The sequence below is a fragment of the Myiozetetes cayanensis genome, unplaced genomic scaffold (genome assembly GCF_022539395.1).
Source record: "Myiozetetes cayanensis isolate MyiCay16 unplaced genomic scaffold, myiCay2020 scf29, whole genome shotgun sequence".
NCBI lineage: Eukaryota > Metazoa > Chordata > Aves > Passeriformes > Tyrannidae > Myiozetetes > Myiozetetes cayanensis.
In genome coordinates, this window is record NW_026087510.1 from 427,704 (window position 1) to 449,569 (window position 21,866).

General features: G+C 47.4%; 2 long non-coding RNA genes across 2 annotated transcripts; one reads left to right on the top strand and one right to left on the bottom strand.

The window, feature by feature from the left end:
• Window positions 1-3,566: 3,566 nt before the first annotated feature.
• Window positions 3,567-10,589, top strand: LOC126644179 (uncharacterized). The gene is made up of 2 exons (XR_007629872.1): window positions 3,567-3,639; window positions 10,325-10,589. It is a non-coding gene; the product is annotated as an uncharacterized LOC126644179 (long non-coding RNA).
• An 8,444-nt stretch (window positions 10,590-19,033) lies between these two features.
• On the bottom strand, window positions 19,034-19,451 carry LOC126644181 (uncharacterized). Its single transcript, XR_007629873.1, has 3 exons — window positions 19,400-19,451; window positions 19,180-19,215; window positions 19,034-19,067 (listed from the first exon to the last, which is right to left on the bottom strand). It is a non-coding gene; the product is annotated as an uncharacterized LOC126644181 (long non-coding RNA).
• Window positions 19,452-21,866: the final 2,415 nt, after the last annotated feature.

Sequence of the window (21,866 nt, forward strand, 5' to 3'; positions counted from 1 at the left end):
CAATGGAAACAAGGAGTGGATAACGGAGATGGACAAGGAGTGGATGGAGGAGATGGATAACGGGAGGCCAATGGAGATGGACAATCACGACATGATGGAGATGGGTAAAAAGAGGACAACGGAGTTGGACATGGAGAGGACGAGAGAGATGGTGACAGACTAACACCTCATCAGCTGCATTGACACGGGAACCAGCACTGCTGGATCGATGCTGGATTCTGGACTAACATCCCATCTGCTGGATCAACACTGGAGCCAGGACTGATGTTCTTCCAGCAGGGAGCAGCTCATTGGATCGCTTTGACTCTTTGCAAGGCAGGACAACAGAGATGGACAATGAGTGGATCACGGAGACAGACAACGAGAGGACAAGGGAGATGGACAATGAGGTCACGATGGAGATGGACAAAAAGAGGAAAACAGAGGTGAAAACGAGAGGAAAACGGAGACGGAAAAATAGAGAACAGTAGAAATGGACAAGGAACAGGGGAACCCAAACCACAGCCCATCCAGGGCTAACGATTGGAAGAGGCCAAGTGAAATCCCATCAGCCAGAGCTGCACAGCTGGATCAACACAGGAACCAGGATTAACATTCCATCTGATGGATCAACCCTGCAACCAGGACTGATGATCTCCCAGCAGGGAGCAGCTCACTGCATCTCTCTCTCTCTCATTGCAGGACAGGACAACAGAGACAAGGAGTGCATAACAGAGATGGACAAGGAGTGGATAACAGAGACAGGAGGACAGTGGAGATGGACAAAAAGATGATGGAAGAGGTGGTCAACCAGAGGATGAAGGAGACTGACAAGGAAAGGAATAATGGAGATGAACATGGGGAGGACAACGGAGATGGACACAAAACAGGAGAACCACAATCCCAGACAATCCACGACCTACAGCTGAGCATGCGCAGGACTCCAAGTGGAGGTCTCCTCAGAAAGAGCTGAGCAGGCAGATCAACAAGAAACCAGGATTAACATCCCATCATCTGGATCAAGCCTGGAACCAGGACTGATGATCTCCCAGCAGGGAGCAGCTCACTGCATCTCTCTCTCTTTGCAGGACAGGACACCAGAGACAGACAAGGAGTGGATAACAGATGGATGAGCATTGGATGGAGGAGATGGACAAAAGAGGACAATGCAGATGGACATGGAGAGGACAACAGAGACAGACAACTAGGACATAAGGAAGATGGAAAAATAGAGGACGAGTTGCACATGGGAATGATAACAGAGGTGGACACGGAGCAGGGGAACCTCAATCCCAGTTCATCATGAGCTAACGGCCAAGCCTGCGGAGGAGGCCAAGTGGACATCCCTTCAGCAAGAGCTGGATCAACACAGAAGCCAGGATTAATATCCCATCAGATGGATCAATCCTGGAACCAGGACTCAAGGTCTCCCAGCAGGAAGCAGCTCACTGGATCTCTCTCTCTCTCTTTGCAGGACAGGACAATGGAGACAGACAAGGAGTGGATAACAGCGATGGATGAGGATTGGATGGAGGAGATGGGCAGAAAGAAGACAATGGAAAATGACACGGAGAGGACAACAGAGATGGACAATTAGGACATGATGGAGATGGACTAATAGAGGATGAGTTGCACATGGGAAGGACAAAGGAGATGGACACAGAGCAGGGGAACCTCAGTCCAAGCCCATCCAGGGCCAACAGCCGCGCCTGAGGAGGAGGCCAAGTGGACATCCCATCAGCCAGAGCTGGGCAGCTGGATCGATGCAGAAACCAGGATTCACATCCCATCATCTGGATCAACCCTGGAATCAGGACTGATGATCCCCAAGCAGGGAGCAGCTCACTGGATCTCTCTCTCTCTCTTTGCAGGACAGGACAATGGAGACAATGAGAGAACAGTGGAGATTAACAAGGAGTGGATGACGGAGATGGACAAGGAGAAGGAAAGCCCTAATCCCAGCCTACCCTGGGCCAATGGCCGGGCCTGCAGAGGAGGCCAAGTGGACATCCCATCGGCCAGAGCTGGGCAGTTGGATCGATGGAGCAACCAGGATTCACATCCCATCATCTGGATCAACCCTGGAATCAGGACTGATGATCCCCAAGCAGGGAGCAGCTCACTGGATCTCTCTCTCTCTTTGCAGGACAGGACAATAGAGACAGACCAGGAGTGGATAATGGAGATGGACATGGAGAGGATAGAGGAGATGGAAATGGAGAGGATGACAGAGATGGAGGAGACGATGATAAAGACAGACAAGAAGAGGACAAGAAGGACAAGAAGTGGAAATGGACAAGGAGAAGACAGATGAGTTTTCAAAAGGATCATGAAGATGGACAAGGACAAGATTATGGAGATAGACAAGGAATGGAGAATGGAGATGGACAATAAGAGGTTGACAGAGACGGACCTGAAGAGGATGATGAAGAGAGATAAGAAATGGATGACGGAGGTGGACTGGGAAGACTGAGAAGACTGAGAAGACAACACAACTTGTTAATAAAAAAATGCTTATTTTTCCAATGCTGCTCGTCTGTTCGTTGTCCATCTCAGGAGAAAGGCAGGTGTTGGCAGCATAGATTATCCTGGAGTCACAGAATATCCTGAGGTAGAAGGGAGCCACAGGGATCATCCAAGCATAAATTATCCTGGAGTCACAGAATATCCTGAGGTAGAAGGGAGCCACAGGGATCATCCAAGTGCCATTCCTGGCCCTTCACAGGACACCCCAACAATGCTGCACCTTCCTGCCAGGGCATCACCTTGGGCGCAGATACCCCCAGCTGAGCACCCCCAAAGGCAGCATTCCTCTGGCTGAGCATCTCTCTGCCAGAGCATCCCTCTGCCAGGCAGAGCATCCCCCTGGGGTATCATCCCACAAGCCAAGCACCCCCCCAGATAAGCATCCCTCCAGGTGAACATCCCCCTGGACAACCATCTCCCCAGCCAGGCATCCCTCTGGCTGACCAAGCCAAGCAACCCTGTGACAGAGCATCCCTCCAGCTGAGCATCCCTTTGCCAGAGCATCCTCCCCTAGCCAAGCACCCCTCAGTCAAGGGCCTGAGCCTCTTTCAGGTTGAGCATCCCCCCAAAAGCAGCATCCCTCTGGCTCATCATCCCTCCAGTCGAGCACCCAGCACTGGTTGATGGTCAATTATCCCCCAAAAAACCCACCAATATCCCAAATCCCCCCGGACATCAGCCGTGCGTCTTCCCCCCTCGCCTACACAGTCTTCCTGGAACAGGTTTTTTCCAGCCCAGGGAGCCAAGCAGAGCCACTGGCAGCTCAACGTTGTTTCTGACTTTCTCAAAACTCACCCAGGTCCAACACTGGCTCTTGGGGTGGGGGCTGGAGCTGGGAAATTTATCCCAGCACGGGGGGAATTTTGGAGCCAGATGGGATCAGCTTCAAAATCTCCGGGAATTTGGCATTGGAGAAGAGGGACCGACAGCAGTGAGCAATTTCTAAGTAGCACTTTTAAAAACACAAAGCAAAATCTTCCCCAGAAAACCCTATTTCAATCCTGTTGGCAACTGTCAAAGTTGTTTTGAGGTGATGCTTTGTGTCTAAAGGAGCTGTGTGGGAGGAACATGATGAATGTGTGAGCAATTTATATTGTGTGTGGTACTTTTATAAACTTTCATATAGTTTTATAGGTACTAAAAGTTATAGGTGTCAAGATGGCCACGGGTGTCTTTGCTAGAACAGAAGGAAATCAGTGCCAAGAAGAAGGTGGAGTTTGATAAAGTAAATAATTGCCTTGTTACCTGTTAATAACCAATTATAAAGGTATTTGTAATGCATGTTTACATCTGGACAGTGACCTGTAAGCAATTATGTGCTTCTTGTCACGAGACCTTGTATACAGATGCTATAAAAACCCTGAGCTATCCTAATAAATTGGACATATTTTAGATCTCATGGATCGTGTATGTATGTCTCAGAGCCTCCCCGTCAACAAGTGGCGTCCGAAAGACAGGGACACTGGGACCGCTGCCTTTTGAAGTGAAATAGTTAATAAAGGCAAAGATAAATAATTTGCTAATCAAATTATCTTTGCAATGTTAGTGTTAGTGGTTAGTTTGAATTACAAATGTCAAACCACAATGTTATGTTACTATGGAAAGCTATATCTTACTATGTTAAACAAGTTCTGAATGTAAGCTTTAAATGTGCCTATAAAGATATGGATAAAAGGGGCATAGCCGAGCGGCACAGCCCCCGGCACAGCCTGTCGCAGCCGAGCCAGGAGCGGCAGAGCAGCCGTGGCAGCAAGCTGCCCGAGGGAGGAGCCGGCCCGAGGGAGGAGCCACTCGCCCCGCTTCGAGAGCAGCCACTGCCATCTGAGGACCACCTCCATCTGGAGCCTGCCACCCGGCATCCAGGCGCCGCCTAAAGGGGAGGGAATAGTGGCACATATAAAAGATCATTACACGTTTTTGGCGGGAAGACCGTTGGTGGAACAGGAGTTTCCCCAGGTCTTCCAGCGCGCTGTTTTGCTTATTTGCCTTCAATAAATTTCTACAATATATTTAAAAGAAAAAAATTTATATCTGGTCATTTGACTATAACAGAAGTTTAGCCAGGAAGGTCTTAAAAGCGAAATTCGCTGCCCCTCTGAAGTTTAGCCAGAGATGGTGTTAAAAGCGGCAGTGTGAAATCGAGACTTTGGGTTCGCTGTTCGGTCAGGACGTGGAAGCGAACTGGACGAAGGAGGGAGAAGCTGTCTGGAATTCCGGTGACGTTACCCCAGCGTCTGGAATTGAAAAATCCGCGCGGTAAGCAGTTTGTGGGAATCTCGCCCTGATCAGGCGAGTAGCCAGAAAAGGAGAAGCAAGATGGGGACCGTCCTCTCAAAAGAGGAGGAGGCGGTGGAAAAGCTTCTTCAAACTATCCTTTATAAAAAGGACTTTTATTATGAATGTGCCACCCTTAGAGGGTTGTTGGAATGGTCCAGGGCTAAGGACCTTATCCCCGGTGTTTCTGCGGCCTTTGAAGTGTCTATTTGGGACTCTCTAGAACAGAAACTGTGGGAAGAGACCTCAAGAGGGTCTAAAGCTGTTAAAAAGTTTCCTACTCTGTGTCGTCTGCTGGTGGACGCGTTGCGGGAGGCGGGAGCCGAGAGGCGATTGTCTTTATCGGTGCGCGCAGCCTTAGATGGCGAGAGCGGGGTGAAAGCGAAAGTTTCCGAAAGTAAAACTTGTGCGGATCAGCTGGTGTTCGGTGCTGCGGCCGCGCCCATGCCAATGGCGGCGAGAAAGCGGCTTGGCTTGGTTCCAGCTGTGGTGGGGGGGGCAAGAACCGCGGAGAGCAAGGGTGGAGCGGTCACTGCGCCTGCGCAGCCCGCAGCTCTCCCCCTCCTCACTGCCCCCGCGTTGTCAGTGGCAACAGCATCTGGCAGCGGTAATCATCGCGCATGCGTCAGGCACGGAGCCGGCCATTACGTCATCGACAGCGGTAACTACGAGTGAAGTGCCTGTGACTAACGTCGCGCATGCGCTGGCAGTCGCATCTCCGCCGAAATGTCCTCTCTCTCAAAGCGGGAAGAACGTGAATCAACTCCTCTTCGGAACACCGGGACAGCCCCCGGGACCGAGGGTGCGGAACACAGAAGCGCAGAGAGCAGCGGGAGCGGCTCCGGCGCCCTGGGGTGTTATCTCCCCCGCGCCACAGTGGCCGTACACCGGCAGCAACAGCGGCGTCAACAGTACAAGCTGCGACCCTACTCCTGTTTGCTGAAAACAACAACAGCAGCAAAGACGCAAACTACACAGTGTTTTGACTCAAACACGTCAAACCCTGCAGCCCAGCCCCTCGAGGCGGCTGGAAGGGTGGTTGAACAAGAAAAAGCAGCTTTTGTGGCTGCTCCAGTGGGGCATTAGTGGCCCTTAGCATCAGGAAAAGGGAAGAGTCATATAGCAAAAAGAAGTCAGTTTGTTAATTTAAGTGTAAAATCGTTTTGCTCACTGGAATGTGGAAAACAAAATAGCATTGAAAAATGAGTTTTTTCTAAATTATTTAAATTGATATTTTAAGCCTTGCAGTTTATAGGTTACTAATCCTGTTGTTTTTTTTTTTTCTTTCTTCAGTGAGATTTCAGATTATTAGTGGGTAATACAAAGGGTATATTGTTTAAAAGGTTTAAAATAATTTTTTCACAGGTTATATCACACAAACTGATTTGCCCTGTAAACAGGTTGGTCTAGAACAGTACAAAAGGTGTTCCTGTAATAGCTTTAATTTGTTTATCAAAACCCAATTAGTCTCTATTATAGGGAGTGTTTACTAATATGTATTAAATGTGTATAAATTCTTATGGCAATCATTTGACTGCTGACCATCAGAAACAGAAAGATGGTGAGAACTTTTAAATAGAAAATGCAGATGGCTCATGCTCAAGGTTTTCAGGCTTTACATGAAGGTCAACATTGCCTTTTGCAGGGACGCCTGCTATTTTGTGAGCCTGCTGACCCTTCGAAGATGAAGCCTCTCCTATGGGGAATTGCATATAAATCGTATTATAATCAAAACCAAAAGCTTCACTGTGTGAAAGCATGTATGATTGAGGTATGAATGCGGTGGCCACCTTATGAATGTTTGAAAGACAATTGTGTGCAAGAGAAAAGTATTGTGTGGGTTTATATATGCATATATATATATATATTTGTAGGCTTGGTAATGCATTACATAGGTATTAAAAGAGTTTTTAACCTAAGAGTATTTCTACATTGTAAGGACCTTTAGGTAAAGGGTTAAGTGCTCTCTTGTTAGGATGTTCATCTTTGTCTCGTTGGGGAATTTTTGTAGTGCAAGGAGTAATAGATACTGATACTACAGGAGTCATCAAAATCATGGTATATACTTTAACACCACCAGTTTTCATTCCTGCTAACAGCAAAATAGCACAGCGGATACCTTTCAAGGCAGTGGTGCCCAAGGCAGAACCACGGGCTCGAGGGGATGAAGGTTTTGGTTCCACAGGTCCTCCTGAGGTGATGTTGGCCATAGACATAAAGCAGGGAGGGCCTGAGGAGAGTGTAGTTGTGCAGCATCCTAATGGTCAGTCCAGCATTATGACTATGCTCGTTGATACTGGAGCGGATGTTACCATCACCCCCAGACACAAATGGCCTAACACCTGGCCTGTGGGAATGGCAACTGCAGGAGTGAAAGGGGTAGGTGGTGTACAGCAGATGTGGATCAGTAGATATGTGGTAAGCTTTCATTTTTCTGACGGTGCATCAGTGAGTACAAGGCCCTATGTGTTATCTTTGCCAGTGGGTTTGATAGGTCGAGACCTGCTAGGTCAGATGGGAGCATGCCTTGTTACTTCTCCTTTTTAGGAGCGGCCACTGAAAAGCAGCCAACCTTGAAGCTGAAGTGGAGAACAGAAAAACCCATATGGGTCGATCAGTGGCCGCTGAAGGAAGACAGGCTGCAGATAGTGCAACAACTGGTTCAGGAACAATTGGATGCAGGTCACATTGTTCCATCTACAAGCCCATGGAATACTCCTATATTTGTCATTCCAAAGAAGTCAGGGAAATGGAGACTATTGCATGATCTACGGGCTATTAATGCAGTCATAGAGGATATGGGAACCTTACAGCCAGGTTTACCCTCTCCTACAATGATTCCACATGATTGGGCTATACTGATAATAGATCTGAAAGATTGTTTCTTTACTATCTTCTTGCATCCAGATGATACTGCAAAATTTGCCTTTCAGTACCCTCAGTGAACAAAGCAGAGCCAGCAAAAAGATTTGAATGGGTTACTCTCACACAGGGGATGAAGAATTCACCTGTGATGTGTCAGCTCTATGTTACTTGGGCTTTGCAACCATTTTGAAATCAGCATCCTGAACTATTAGTTTATCACTACATGGATGATATTCTAATAGCAGGCCAAAATTTAGATATCCCTGTGTTGTTGTTGCAGTTAGAACAGGAATTAGGTCAGCATGGTCTGAAAATCGCTCCTGAGAAGATTCAGAGACAAGAGCCTTGGCAGTATCTAGGTTGGACCATAACATCTGGTATTGTGAAACCACAGAAGTTAATCATTAACACTGACATAAAAACCTTGACTGATGTGCAGAAGCTACTTGGTGACAGACAGTGGGTAAGACCTGTTTGTGGGATAACCAACGATGATCTAACTCCTCTAATGCCTTTGCTAGGGTCTGTTGCTAATGCGGAGCTTCGGAGAGAATTGTCAGATGTGCAAAAAGCAGCTATAGTTCACATCTCAGGTAAAATAGCTGCAGGGTACGCCTGTAGAATACTAGAAGATCAGCCAGTCCAGTATCTAATTGTCAACTCTGGAGGGAATAGACAACATCCATTAGGTGTCATCTGTCAAATAGCAGTCAGCATAAGAATTTTAGAATGGGTATTCCTAACCTATCGACCCAAAAAGACAATTATGACACGACCTGAATTGTTCGCACAACTTGTCATAAAGGGGAGGCGACGGATTTGTGATTTAACTGGGAGGGATCCATCTGTAATATTTGTGCCAGTCACTCAGAGCTATTTAGAGAGGTGGTTTGAGAAATCTGAACCATTCCAGATAGCTATGGCGGATTTTGAGGGACTGGTCACCTATCATTATCCGTCAGACAAGTTGCTGCCTTTGTTACAACATCAGATTATTGAACAACTTGTGTTGCGTTCAGATGATCCTGTGGAGGGGATTACTGTTTTTACAGATGCTGGACGAAAATCTCGACAAGCAGCAGTGACCTGGCAGGAGGGAACAGAGTGGAAACACAAATTGCTTCCAGGTGTTACAGGTAACACACTGCAAACCCTTGAATTGCGGGGTGTAGTGTGGGCTTTCAACTTCTGGAAGGAAGAACCTCTCAATGTAGTTTCTGATTCTCTCTATGTAGTGGGAACAGTTCAGAGGATAGAGAGGGCAATGATCAAAACCCTGAAGAATAAGATCTTAGCAGCACTCATGACACAGTTGTTGCATTTGTTAAACCAGAGAACACATCCCTACTCTATCACTCATATCAGGAGTCACCAGAAACTGCATGGTGGTCTAACACTTGATAATGACAGGGCAGACAAGTTAGTAGCACCTGCATGGGCCGGTCCTGCTGTGAATAAATTTCAACAAGCAGTCTTGTCCCACGAATTTTTCCATCAGTCTGCAGAAGTCCTAACCAGACAATTTGGGTTAACTCTATCAGATGCACGTGGTATTGTACAAGCTTGTTCAGCCTGCCACAGAAATGGGCTGGGCATTGGCTTGGGGGTCAATCCTCGTGGTTTACAAGCATTGCAGCTTTGGCAGATGGATGTCACTCATGTTAATGAGTTTGGAAGATTGAAGTATGTGCATGTGTGCATTGACACTTTTTCTCCTGCTATATGGGCCTCTGCTCATGCTGGGGAAGGTGCCAGATATGTCATTCGTCATATGCATGCATGTATAGCGGCCCTAGGAGTCCCCACAGAAATTAAGACTGATAATGGATCCGGTTATACCTCACAGCGTTTTCGCAGATTCTGCATGAATTGGGGTATTTCTCATGTTACCGGAATAGCTCATTCTCCTCCAGGACAAACCATCATCGAGCGGGCTCATGGAGTCCTGAAATCACTTTTGCAAAAACAGAAAGGGGGAAAAGAGCTGGATAGCCCACATAACCAACTTGCAAAAGTGTTATATGTTTTAAATTTTTCACGGTTGACGGGTGGAAGATCAGACCCTCCTATTGTAATTCATAACACTTCTATGCAGTCAGGTTTGGTAAATCCACAGGTAACAGTGAAAGTTCAGTACAAGGACCCACAAACCGGGGTCTGGAAGGGACCTGCAGAGGTAAAACTAACTGGTAGAGGATATGCTTGTTTCCTCACAGATACAGGAGTTCGGTGGCTGCCTACATGTTGGATAAGACCTTGGAAAGGGAGCGATTCTGCAGAACAAGGTTGATATTGTGGTAGATAAGCTATTCAGAATTACAGAGTTTTTTCAGTATTATAAGATAGTTTATAGTGTAATATCATATAATCATAGAAGTCGAGAATTTAAGAGAGTGTTTTGTGTGAACCTAATGTATTACCCATTAAATTTTAGTATGGGTTAAGTTTTGGCATTATAAGATAATAATAAATGATAAGTGTGTGAAGGTGTTATTTTTAATGGTAATGGGTATATGTACTTGTGTGTTATAATATGTTAAAAGTATGATAAGAATGTATTGTAGTATCATATAAATTACTCAAAAACAAAAAAGGGGATTTGTGGGAGGAACATGATGAATGTGTGAGCAATTTATATATTGTGTGTGGTACTTTTATAAACTTTCATATAGTTTTATAGGTACTAAAAGTTATAGGTGTCAAGATGGCCGCGGGTGTCTTTGCTAGAACAAAAGGAAATCAGTGCCAAGAAGAAGGTGGAGTTTGATAAAGTAAATAATTGCCTTGTTACCTGTTAATAACCAATTATAAAGGTATTTGTAATGCATGTTTACATCTGGACAGTGACCTGTAACCATTTATGTGCTTCTTGTCACGAGACCTTGTATACAGATGCTATAAAAACCCTGAGCTATCCTAATAAATGTGACATATTTTAGATCTCATAGATCATGTATGTATGTCTCAGAGCCTCCCCGTCAACAGAGCTGGGAATGGAACTGCTGGGAAAGTTGCTGGGAGCTGGGATGAAGCCACAGTGAGGAGTGTTGGGGCTTTGGCAGCCCCTGGGGCTGGATCTGCACCCCCTCGTTATCCTCCTGCTGCAGGACCACAGGGGGTGCCACCACCCCGGTGACAATCCAGTCCCGGTGTCCCTGTACCTGGGCAGGGGGGCCCTGGCCCTGTGGCCTTTCCCTTGCAGACCCAAACCCCACAACACCCCAGCTCCACTGGGAAAAGGGCAGGATCCACCTCCCTTCCTAAGAACAGAATGGCTGTGGGCTCTGGAGAGGGGCTATGAGGGGGGATGTCATCATGGATCAGGAAGGACTAGGAGGGTTGTTATTGCATGGGACCAAGAGGGAAGAGAGGGGACATCAGGGGGGCATCACTGCTTGGAGCCAGGACAGATGTGGGATCCAGGAGGCACATGGCTGAAGGCCCAGGAGGAACATCACCACAGGGCCAGGAGAGCCATGGCTGCAAGATCAGGAGGGATAGATATGGTTGCGTGGAGCAGGAGGGACCATCACCAGGGGATAGGAAGGACCAGGGGGGGCATCACTGCTGGGGGCAGGAGGGACATCACTGCTGGGGGCAGGAGGGACATGGCTGGAGATCCAGGAGGGACATCACCACAGTACCAGGAGGGACTAGGAGAACCCGAAGGGAGCATTGGGGACAAACCTTCAGGCCTGGGGCGGTTGCTGTCACACAGAGCCAGCAGAAACACCATCAGAGGGTCAGAGGACACCAGGAGGGACACTGTTACCATGAGGGAGCGCCCTAGGACACCGCAGCCACCGGGAAGAGGCCGCGCTGGTTGGGTGGGAATGGCCGGGAGAGAAGTGCCCCCCCGCACTTTGCTGCATGACAGTGATTAATTTGCTTCCCTCCCTTACGGTCCCTCAGGGAGGTCTTAATCAACCGCTAATAAAGACTGATGGTTCTGAAGTGGCGTCTCCGGAGCTTTTATATTCCTGGAATTTCAGGAAAAGCCGCAGATGTGCCCCCTTGGACAGAGCTGTGGCACCCTCGTTCTGGCAGCCCCGCCGGAACACCCAGCACGGGTGGGGCGAGATCGCCACTGAGGGGGTGATTGGGAGACACCGTGGAGGATTCTGGGGCAGCTCGGGGGATGCCGTGAGCCCGGAGCTGCCCTGGGGAGGAGGATATTATAAGTAAAATGAAACTGAGTTGAAATATAGTAATAAAAATTTATTGAAGATTTATAGAAAATGCAAATAAGCAAAACAACATGCTGGGCGGCCGGGGAGTCTCCTGCTCCACTCACGGCACGCAAGCGCAGTGAACAAAAACAGTAACTTTTATTCCCTTATTGGTTTCCCTCCCATTGTCACTTGTTGTTTTTCTACTGGATCTGAGCTTTGCAGGTCTGATTCTGGTTGGCCTCTCTGCATTCTCACTTTGGTTGCCAGGTGCTTTCTCCTCCCATAGTTCCAATCAGTCCCTAGACCTTGAGGCCTAGCATGCAGGCATCTCCAGATGTCCATCTTGGATATTCTGTATCGTTTCAGTTCTTGACTCTTCAATCCTTGTCCTTTCTTTCATTACTTTATGCGTGTTGTGAGACAATAAGCTTTTCAGAAAAATAAGATACAAAAGTATTTACTTAACAAGGCACAATGGTTTGTCTTTCTAGCTTTAGAACTGCAAACTTCATGCTTTTTCAGCTTACAATGCTGATAGATTAATGAACCATTCTACAACTTACAGTTTCTTACCTGTAACAGAACAGTGATTATAATGACATATATATATAAGAATATAACATGCACTACAGTTTAATGAGTAAGCCACTATTACTAATTTGATGAGTAAATTAAACCACTACTACTCATTACAATTCCCCACCTCTATTTATTCATAAATTTTCTCATCAAATCTTTTTACAGCTTCTTTAGCTGCTCTCAACAGAGAAGACTGCTCTGCTTTTTTGCCACTCCCCATGTCTTCATAATACAGCTTTGCAGTGTTAAGGTGCATATTGTTAGTTTGTTCCTCACTTTTAGGATTGCCATTCATAATCTCGTAATTTTGTTTTATAGTCAGGAGTTGTATGTTTTCAATCCTTTCTCTGGCGAATTTTGTTACTTTGTTAAGAATGCATGGATTAAAGGTTAACGTTGCTAGTAGTGTTATTAAAGGCCCTGCTAGGGTGGTTAGTAAAAGTATTAGCCAGTGGAATTGATTAAGATTCAAACCAACTTTGTTGTGTTTCTCTTTTTTTTTTTTTTTTTTCTCAAGTTCATTACGTAATTCGTGTGGGGGTACTTGTGGTTATCAATTCTTTAATAGTTTTTATATCATCTAATTGAATAATATTCCATTTCCACAGTTGGTGCAAATTTTCTACAGTGATTTTTACAAGCATCAAATTCAGAATAAGGATAAAGAATTTGGTCACTTTAGTAATTAATAATTTAATTCTCTAACATCAGTGGTATCAGTTATAGGCAAATAACTCTACCATAGTATCTCTCTGCCTTCCCTTCGTCTACTCCTTTGCAGGGAGCAACGGGGTATCAGTTCTTCTTGGCAGCAGAGATATTCTTCAGGAGTGTGTATGTAGTTTTAATTCTTTTTCTTCACTACTGATTAGAATTCAAAATGCTATTTACTTGTTAAACTTGATCCGACTGGGGTAAGGGTTCTGTGTGTTGATGTGCAAGTTAGGAGGATTAGTGTATGACTTTACTACTCGGGCATTAGTAATATACTAGTCTTCCCACTGATCGTGTTCCCAGACTGGGACCCACCTGATGAAATCTTCTATTACTAATGGGTCATATCTTATCTCTGAAGTTGTACTTCTAAGTTTAATTGGGCTAAGTTTCCACCAATATTGTTTAATTGAGTAGTTTTCGGTATGTTAGTAAATTCTATTTCAATGTTTAACACTTTTTGTATTCTATTTTACTGTCTCAGAATGTCTCTTAGTTAATTCCATGGGTTTATAAATACATTGCCTATGTATTTTGTATTTTATTTTTTTAATTTTAATTCCCATCCACAAAATATTTTGCAGACTTTTGCTTTAGCTAGTAGTTTTCTGTTAGATTCATTCCAATTGATGGTTTTAGTTTCATTCTTTCTACAACATGGGCAATGTGGATTTCCTTCAGTGAGACACAATACCACTGTTTATTACATTTTATACATTCACAAATTAAGCAACTATAAAGTCCAAAATAAGGATGTTTAACACAAGGTATTCCAAGGAGATTAGGAGGCTCTGGGAAATCAATTTCTAATTCACAATAAAAAGGTAATATAATAGGTGTCCCAATTATTTGAGAGCTTTTAAAATTTCTCAAATTAGAGTTTCATGAATAAGTTACTTACCTCGTGTATTAATTAGTCTTCCTTCTTCCCATATTTTGCCGAAAGTATGAACCACCCTGTATGCATACTTAGAATCTGTAAATATAGTGTTTGTCTTTTTATCTTACAGTTGTAAAGCTCTCAACAGCGCATATAATTCACAAGCCTGAGTTGACTAAGTCTTATCTAAGGGTCCGGATTCTCGGACTTGAAAGGTTACTCCGTCTATTACTGCATATCCTGACTTTCGATTTTTATTAACCACTGTAGATGAATCATCGATGTATAATTTCTCCCTTTCACTCAACTCCTCCTCCTCTAAATGGTCCCTAATTTTTGTCTGAAGATTTATTACTTTTAGACAATCATGTACCAGATCTCCTTTAGGCTCTCCGTTTAAGAAATGGGCTGGGTTTTGTAGATTCGTCACTTCTAGTTGCAGCTTGGGTGAGTGTAACAAGATGCTTTCATACTTAGGCAGCCGGCTATCTGTTAACCATTTCTCAGCTCCCTGCTGCAGCACTCCCCTTATGTTATGAGGGGTGAAAACTTTTAATTCCCCTCCGAAAGTTACTTTTACAGCTTCCTTGACTAGCAAAGCCATAACAACTATGTCCAAATAGGTTAGGGGACTCTGTGAATCCCTGAGGCAGAACAGTCCACCTAAGCTGCTGATTTCTATGAGTGTCAGGGTCTTCCCATTCAAAGGCAAGACCTCTTTAAGAGGACAGGTCCAAAAGGCATCTTTCAAATCAATAATGCTATACCATTTGTGTTCAGGGGATAGTTGATTTAATAAAGTATAGGGATTTGCCACTACTGGGAACCGAGTAATTGTCCATTTGTTTACTTCTCTTAGATCTTGCACCAATCAATAAGACCCATCAGGTTTCTTTACTGGCAAGAGGGGTGTATTATGGGTGACATACATGGTTCCAGCAATCTTTACATTCAGAGCCGTTCCATAGTGGATTTAAGTCCAACTCTCCCTTCATGAGGGATAGGATACTGCTTTACCCTTATTGGCTCCCCTGGATTTCTAATAGAGACTTCAAATGGTTTTATATCTAAGCTTCCCACAGAATCAGGGGTATACCATACTTCAGGATTTATTCTTTTTTCATCTTCCTCTGTAAGGGAATATATTTTGACTTGTATTTTCTGTTCCTTTACTTCTAAATTAATTCCCAGTTCTATTATTAAATCTCTCCCTAATAAATTATATTCAGCCTCAGGGACTAGCGAAAATGTTCCTAATGCATATTTATGTTGAGCTTCTATCTCCACACCTTTAATAAGGGGTACTTTAAAAGGTTCTCCTTTAGCTCCTATCACTTGGACTGTGTCAGAGGAAGTTGTATAACCCCAAGGTAGTTTTTGGACAGTAGATCTTTCTGGCCCCAACTCCACTAGGAACTCGAGTTCTTGTTGCTGGGGACCTATCTTGAGTTTTATCAAGGGCTCGATATTCTTTTGGGTCCCCTGACACCTTCAATCTTCTTTATAAATCTGCTCATACTTCAGGCTTTCTCTGCAGTTTCTTTTCATATGTCCTTTTTGACTACAATAGTAACACTCTAATTCACTTAGGTTTGGTCGGTCACATTCTCTTGACAATTCACGTCTGCCGGATCCATGAGGGATCCTTCATCTCTGACCTCCACCTCCTCTTTGTCCTTCTCGTATAGGTGCCGCCAAAATCCTTGTCTGCCTTCTCTGCATTTTCACCTGTTTCTTTTGCATTTCTTCCTGTCTCTTCTGTAATTCCTCCTGTCCCTCCTTCTGTCTCTTCTGTAATTCCTCCTGCCTCTTCTTCACTTCCTCCTCTTTCCTTCGTCTTTCTTCCTCTTTTTCTTCATTCCTACGTACATATACCCTCTGAGCGTCCCTTAACAACTCATCCAAACCTTTAGTTTGCCAATCATCACTTTTTTCCAATTTTCTCTGAATATCCTCCCATGATCCTTGCAGAAACTTCATTTTGAGCATAGCTCCCCCCATCGCATCATTCATTGGATCCAAGCCAGAATAAAGCTGGAAATTTTTTCTTAATCTTTCCAGCCAGTCTGTCGGTGTTTCTTTTTTCTTCTGATATTCTTTAAAGGCTTTATCTATATTTTGTCCTCGAGGGACTGTCTCCCTTATTCCCTGGACTATGATAGTCCTTAAATCAGTCATGTGAGCCCTGTGAACTGGATCCTGGTTATCCTAGTTAGGTCTCTGAAGAGGTCACTTAGTATCGGCAGCTGGACCCTGTCGATGCGTCTGGTCCCAGTGTTTCATTCCTGCCATTCTAATCATACTTCGTTCTTCCACTGTAAATAATATTCCCAGGATTGCTTGCATTTCCTCCCATGTATAAATATTTGGCTCTAGAAACTGGTCAAATCTTTCAGATACTCCTATGGAGTCTTCTAACAATTTCCCCATCTCTTTTTTAAATTCTCTCACATCCCCTGAATTTAAAGGGACCGACACAAATCCTAACCCAGCATTTTGTCCTCCCATTGCAATCTCTCTTAAAGGATATAACTGACCTTCCACCCTTTGTTTTTCCCTGGTTTGGCTTCTCGTCACTCTCTTGCTTCCACTAGGTGAGGGAGGTGAAGAGTCCTCAGATAAAGGGGGTTCTGGTCCTGTTGGGGCAGAGGGCTGAAATGCCTGTGCTAGAACGGGTGCAGGTGGTGGCGGGGGCAGGATATATGGTGGAGGGTATCTTTGAAAATCCTCCAGATCCCAATCATTCTTTTTCTGCTTTTTTGTTTCCTTTAAAGGAAACAAGTGATGTGTAATATCTGATTTAATCCATAAACTAGCATACTCACTTTCTTCTGCACAAAAGGACTCTTTGTTATTCACATACAGATTTAAAGCCTGACATATCCAGCCCTCAAATGAGCCATATACTGGCCAATACAAATGATCCTGTCTTATTTGTTGTCCCCCCCATACCTCCATGCAATAATGCACCATCTTTTCTCTTAACTTCCCTTTTCTAGAGGGATAATCATTTCAACATTTGAGCATAACTCCTAAAGGACTGTCTGGGGGTATGGTTGGTAATTTTATCACAGATTCATTCTCAAGTTTTTTCCTCTCCTGTGGGGTATCCTGTAATTTCTCCTTGTGATCCCCACCTCCACCCTCCTCCTTGGGTTTTTCCTCACTCTTAGGGCTGTCCTGCACTAATTTACAGCCACCCATGGGAGCAGAAGATTTACTTTTCTTCTGTCCCATCTTCCAAAGTGCTTTCTCTCTCACACACACACACTTCACTCGCTTTCCTTCTTTCATGGCCCCGTCCCTCGTGGGATACGGGAAACGCACTACCGGAAGGTCCGCACTCACTTCGTCCGACGGACGTCTCAGTTATTTGCACTTCGGGTCCCCCTCCCAACCGAAAGGGGGTTCACAAAATACTTACCTCTCCCTGGGTAAACCTTCGTCCAACTCCTCACTGGATGGTCCCTCCCCGACCGGAGGAAACCTGGTCTGACTGTGAGAGTGGGGGGGTGTGGGGAGTCACAGGGAACCCGTCAGGTCACTGGAGATGCTGCTGCTGGGAAGGGGCCTCAGTGTCAGCAGTGCCAGTGTGGGCTGGTGGGAGAGTGACTGCCAGGGAGTCTTGGGAGTGGTGAGACTGGGAAGTTCCCTTAAGAGTGTGAGAGGGATCTCATGTACAGAGATCCCCAGGAGAGCCCTGAGCCACTCTGCTCATGGTGGGTGTGTGGTCAGAGAGGCACCAGGTGTGCAGGGGCTGGAGAGGGGAGGGGACACACATATAGGCATGGGGACACATGGATGTTGGAACACACACATGGACATACAATGCATTTGCTTTGCTGAAGGGGTTTGTTTATTGATCATTTCAGGGAAATTCCCAGGGCACTCTGGGGATCAAGGGTGTCCTCCAGAGATATCCTCATACCGCTGGAGGGAGACGGACATGGGGTGTCACCATCAGTTCCAATCCTGAAAGACAGAGCCCGAAATGGGACCACTGGTGTCCACCAGCACATGAGAGGGGCCTTGTCCTGACCCTCTCTCTGCAGAGACCTGGGGCAGAAGAAGGGAATTGGAACCCTGGATATACCCGGGACAGAACTGGCTCCCAAGATCTGTGGGGCCACCAGAGCCTCTTCCCCTGGATGCCCTGAAATCTCCCAGAGCCCCTCACTGCCCTGACAGTGACCCTGAAGCCCCCTGAGTGCAAGGAAACACTTGGAGGTAGCTCTGCCCAGTTCACCCTGGACATGGATAAGGGACAGCCCCCTCTGCTTTCCCCAAGCTCTGCCCACCCCGCAGAGCTCCGGGATCCCACAGGACCCCCTCCAGGAAGAAGGGGAAGAGGACCCTCCATTATTTCTCACCTGGAGGAGCAGCTCCACCTGGTCAGCCACGGGGGGCTGGAAAGAAAGACGGGGTTAGAGATACACTGGGGTGTACTGGGGCATACTGGGGCACACTGGGATGCCCTGGAGCATTGTGGCCATGACAGGGGAGGGTCTGGGCACAGCAGATCTTGGGGTACCCACCTCGGACTTCTTCGCTTGACTGGCTTTGATCTCTCCCTGTGGAGAGACGTGAGGTGTCACTGTCCCTATTTCCAGTAAGAGATTGGAGGGGACCCTGAGGCGTTAAACTAGGGGAAATTGGGGATTCTGAGGGATGGGGACAGGGGTGTCAAAGGGACTGGACTGTGGGGGATGCAGGTGAGGAGGAAGGAATTCCAGTGGAGGGGACATGGGTGGCGGGGGAAGGCAGAAGGGGCAGGGAACAAAAATTGAGGGACTGGACAGGGTGTCAAGGAAGAGGATTTGGGGACACCACTGTCATGGGCAATGGGAAAGGGAAAGGACTGGGGGAAAAGTGGGAAGGAAATGAATGGGAAATGATGCACTGAGTGTATCCTGGAGTGTACTAGGATGGATGGGATTACAGTGGGGGCCCTGAGAAAGGGGAACACTGGGGTGCATTGGGGTGCCTTGGAGGGTCATGGCCATGAGAGAGGAGGGTCTGGGTCCAGAACAACTCCTGGTACCCACCTGGCCATTCATCTCTCCCCCGATGATGTCTCCCTGCAGAGAGACAGTGAGAGGTCACTGGGGTGTCCCCAGTCTCAGTAAGGGATGGGGGGACCAAACTGTCCCACAATTCCCACACTGCATGTTCCCCAACTCCAGGACTTACCAGGATACTGGAATGCCAACCTGTGTGGATCATGGTCTGGGGAAGGAGAGCAAAGGGTTGATCAGGATTGGCCCTTGTGGGCCTGTGAGGGGACATGGGTGTCCCCACCCTCACCCCACCCATGGCTGCACTCTCGTGTGAGAAAGAAAATCTGAGGGAACAATGGAGGGGACCCTGGATGGTGAAAGGGAGATGCCAAGACAAGTATTTTCCTGCTCACCACCACGATCCAGTCCTCCACCAGAGCCGACGTCGGGGTGAAAAGGCTCAACCCTGAGCCCAACCTTGAACCCATCCCTGAAGCGATCCTGGTGGAAAGGGAGACCCATCCAGGCATCTGCCAGGGGGCTCAGCAGGATGGTGAAGAGCAGGGCCACGCTGAGCACAGCAATCTTCATCTTCCTCTCACCCTGGGGAGCACTTTGTGAGGCTGCACAGGGAGAGGAGCACATTTATCCCTCCCAGGACTCCTCCCTGCCCCCTCCACGAGAGCCCACAGGGCAAATCCTGGCTGGGCTCAGACCCCAGCCCTGGTCACAAGCCCAGCCCTGGCACAGAGTCCATCCTGCCTGCGTCACGGATCCAGCCACCTTCCGCAGCATCCGTCCAGCTTCCTGCACGAGGCAGCTGCCCGTGGAATGGCCCAGGCACCTGGAGGTGCCAAGGGAGGTGTACAGGAAGATGAAAGCAGCTGGATACCCTGTGGGGACAATCCCCAATACAACACCATCCATTCATCAACAGCCCCCAGAGGCCGATTCCCCCATGTCCTGGTGCCCCTCCCATCCCAGAGCTTTCCCTCTGGGACATTCCAGGGCTCTGAGTTCAACTCTTTCCCTGGCTGGAACTTGGCCACAGCTCCCCACAGGCCCTTGTCCCCATACAGTGTCTCTCCAGGGCCATGGGCCCATGCCAGCACTGGCCCTTGGCAGGATGTGGCTACGCAGAGGGACAGGGTAAAGAGGGTGCTTGTCCCCAGGCAGCCGCTTGGAGCTAATTGGGCAAACAGAGCTCCCCTGTCAGCAGGAGGGGTGTTTGTCTCCTCCCAGGATGCCTGATAAGCCCTGTTTACCCATGGCCTGAGGCAGCAGGGCTTTTGCAGCCCTCTCTGATCCAGGTAGTCTGGGAATAGGGCAGGTTAAGGTAGCCTGGACACCTGGGCTCTCCTCAGGCCTGGCAGAGGAGGGCAGAGCTGGGGGGATGAGCAGGAGCAGGTCCTGGGGCACCCCACTCACCTGGGGCTCCCTTGCTGCCCTCAGGACAGGTTGGAGCCCAGAGGTGGGGGCAGTGCCCAAAGCCTTGCTCAACTCCAGACACAAAATACCCACAGCTCTGCTCTCAGCCAGCCAGCCAGCTGTCCCCTCCTAGATGGCAATCAGGTGGGTCAACCAAGATTGTCCCTGGGTGAATCCATGCTGACTACTCCTGATCCCCTTCCTGTCATCCACGTGCTCAGAGATGGCCTCCAGGATGAGCCATTCCAGCCCCTGTCCAGGGATGGAGGTGGAGTTAACAGGCCTGCAGCTCCCTGGGTCCTTCTTGCCCTTTTGGAAGAGTAGGATGACACTGGCTTTCTTCCAGCCCTCAGGCCCCTGTCCTGACTGACAGAGCCTTTCAGAGATGATCAGCAATGGCCTCCATGAGGTGTCTTCCTCAGTTCTCCCAAAGGCATCTGACAGAGTCTATGGACTTGTGGAGGCCAAGTTTGCCCAGGAGATCTCAGCCCAAATCCTCCTTGAGCACAGGAAAGTCTTTCTTCTACCCTTTCACTGCTGTCCTGGGTCAGAGATTCCTCAGGGCTGGTTTTCTATTCCAGAAGGGGCAACCCCACTGCTCCCCTTCCTGGCCTGCTTTGCTAAAAACCATGAAGCTGCTCATGACAACACTCCAGCCCTGGAGCCACCCCACCATCTCTCTGGAAGATCCAAGTATCCCAATGGCACATGATCTCCAAATCTCTGTGTTTCTTTTTTTACCTTTTGCTTTGCTCTCCAGGCACTTCACTGAAGTGTTGGAGAGGTTCTGTTTGCCAGGAGGGCTGCAAGAGGACACCCCCCTGTCAGGCCTTGGGGCTGCTGGACTGTCCTGGAAGTGTCCCCACTGGAGCCTTGTCTTGCTGCCTGGGTGGCCTCCAGAACGCTGCCCTTCCCATGTGTCGTGGTTTTGCCCAGCCGGCCAGCCCCTGGGGCTGAGAAGGGCTTTCTCCAGGTGGATTTCCGGTCAAGAAGCCAATTAAAGCTCTCAGTAACACCTTTGCTAATTACATATTTAAGAAAAACGGAAGAGAAGGTTGGTGGTGCAATTGAAATTAGGGGCAACAGCCATGTGGAAGAGGCAGCAGGCCTGGGGAGGGCAAGGCCCTCTCCTCCCCTGGCTTGGGCCAGGGGGCAGGTGTAGCACTGAAACACACCTTCTCTCTTACAAGAGAGTGAAGAAAAAAAAAACTTTAAAAGATTGACTGCTTGGATGAAGAACTGCTACGGAAGAATTCCAGCGAAGAGATAAGGGACTTCCAAGGTCAAAGCTGGCAGATGGAGGAGAGAGATGAAAAGTAGGAAGGGGGGACTTGTTTCTCCCCCCTTTCACTCTCTCCCTTCAGCAGGAAAAAGACTGAAAAATAATCTCTGCTACCTGTAGAAGATTGTTGGGGTGAGAAGACCCCCCATGTGGTTCACAGAGGAGCTTGT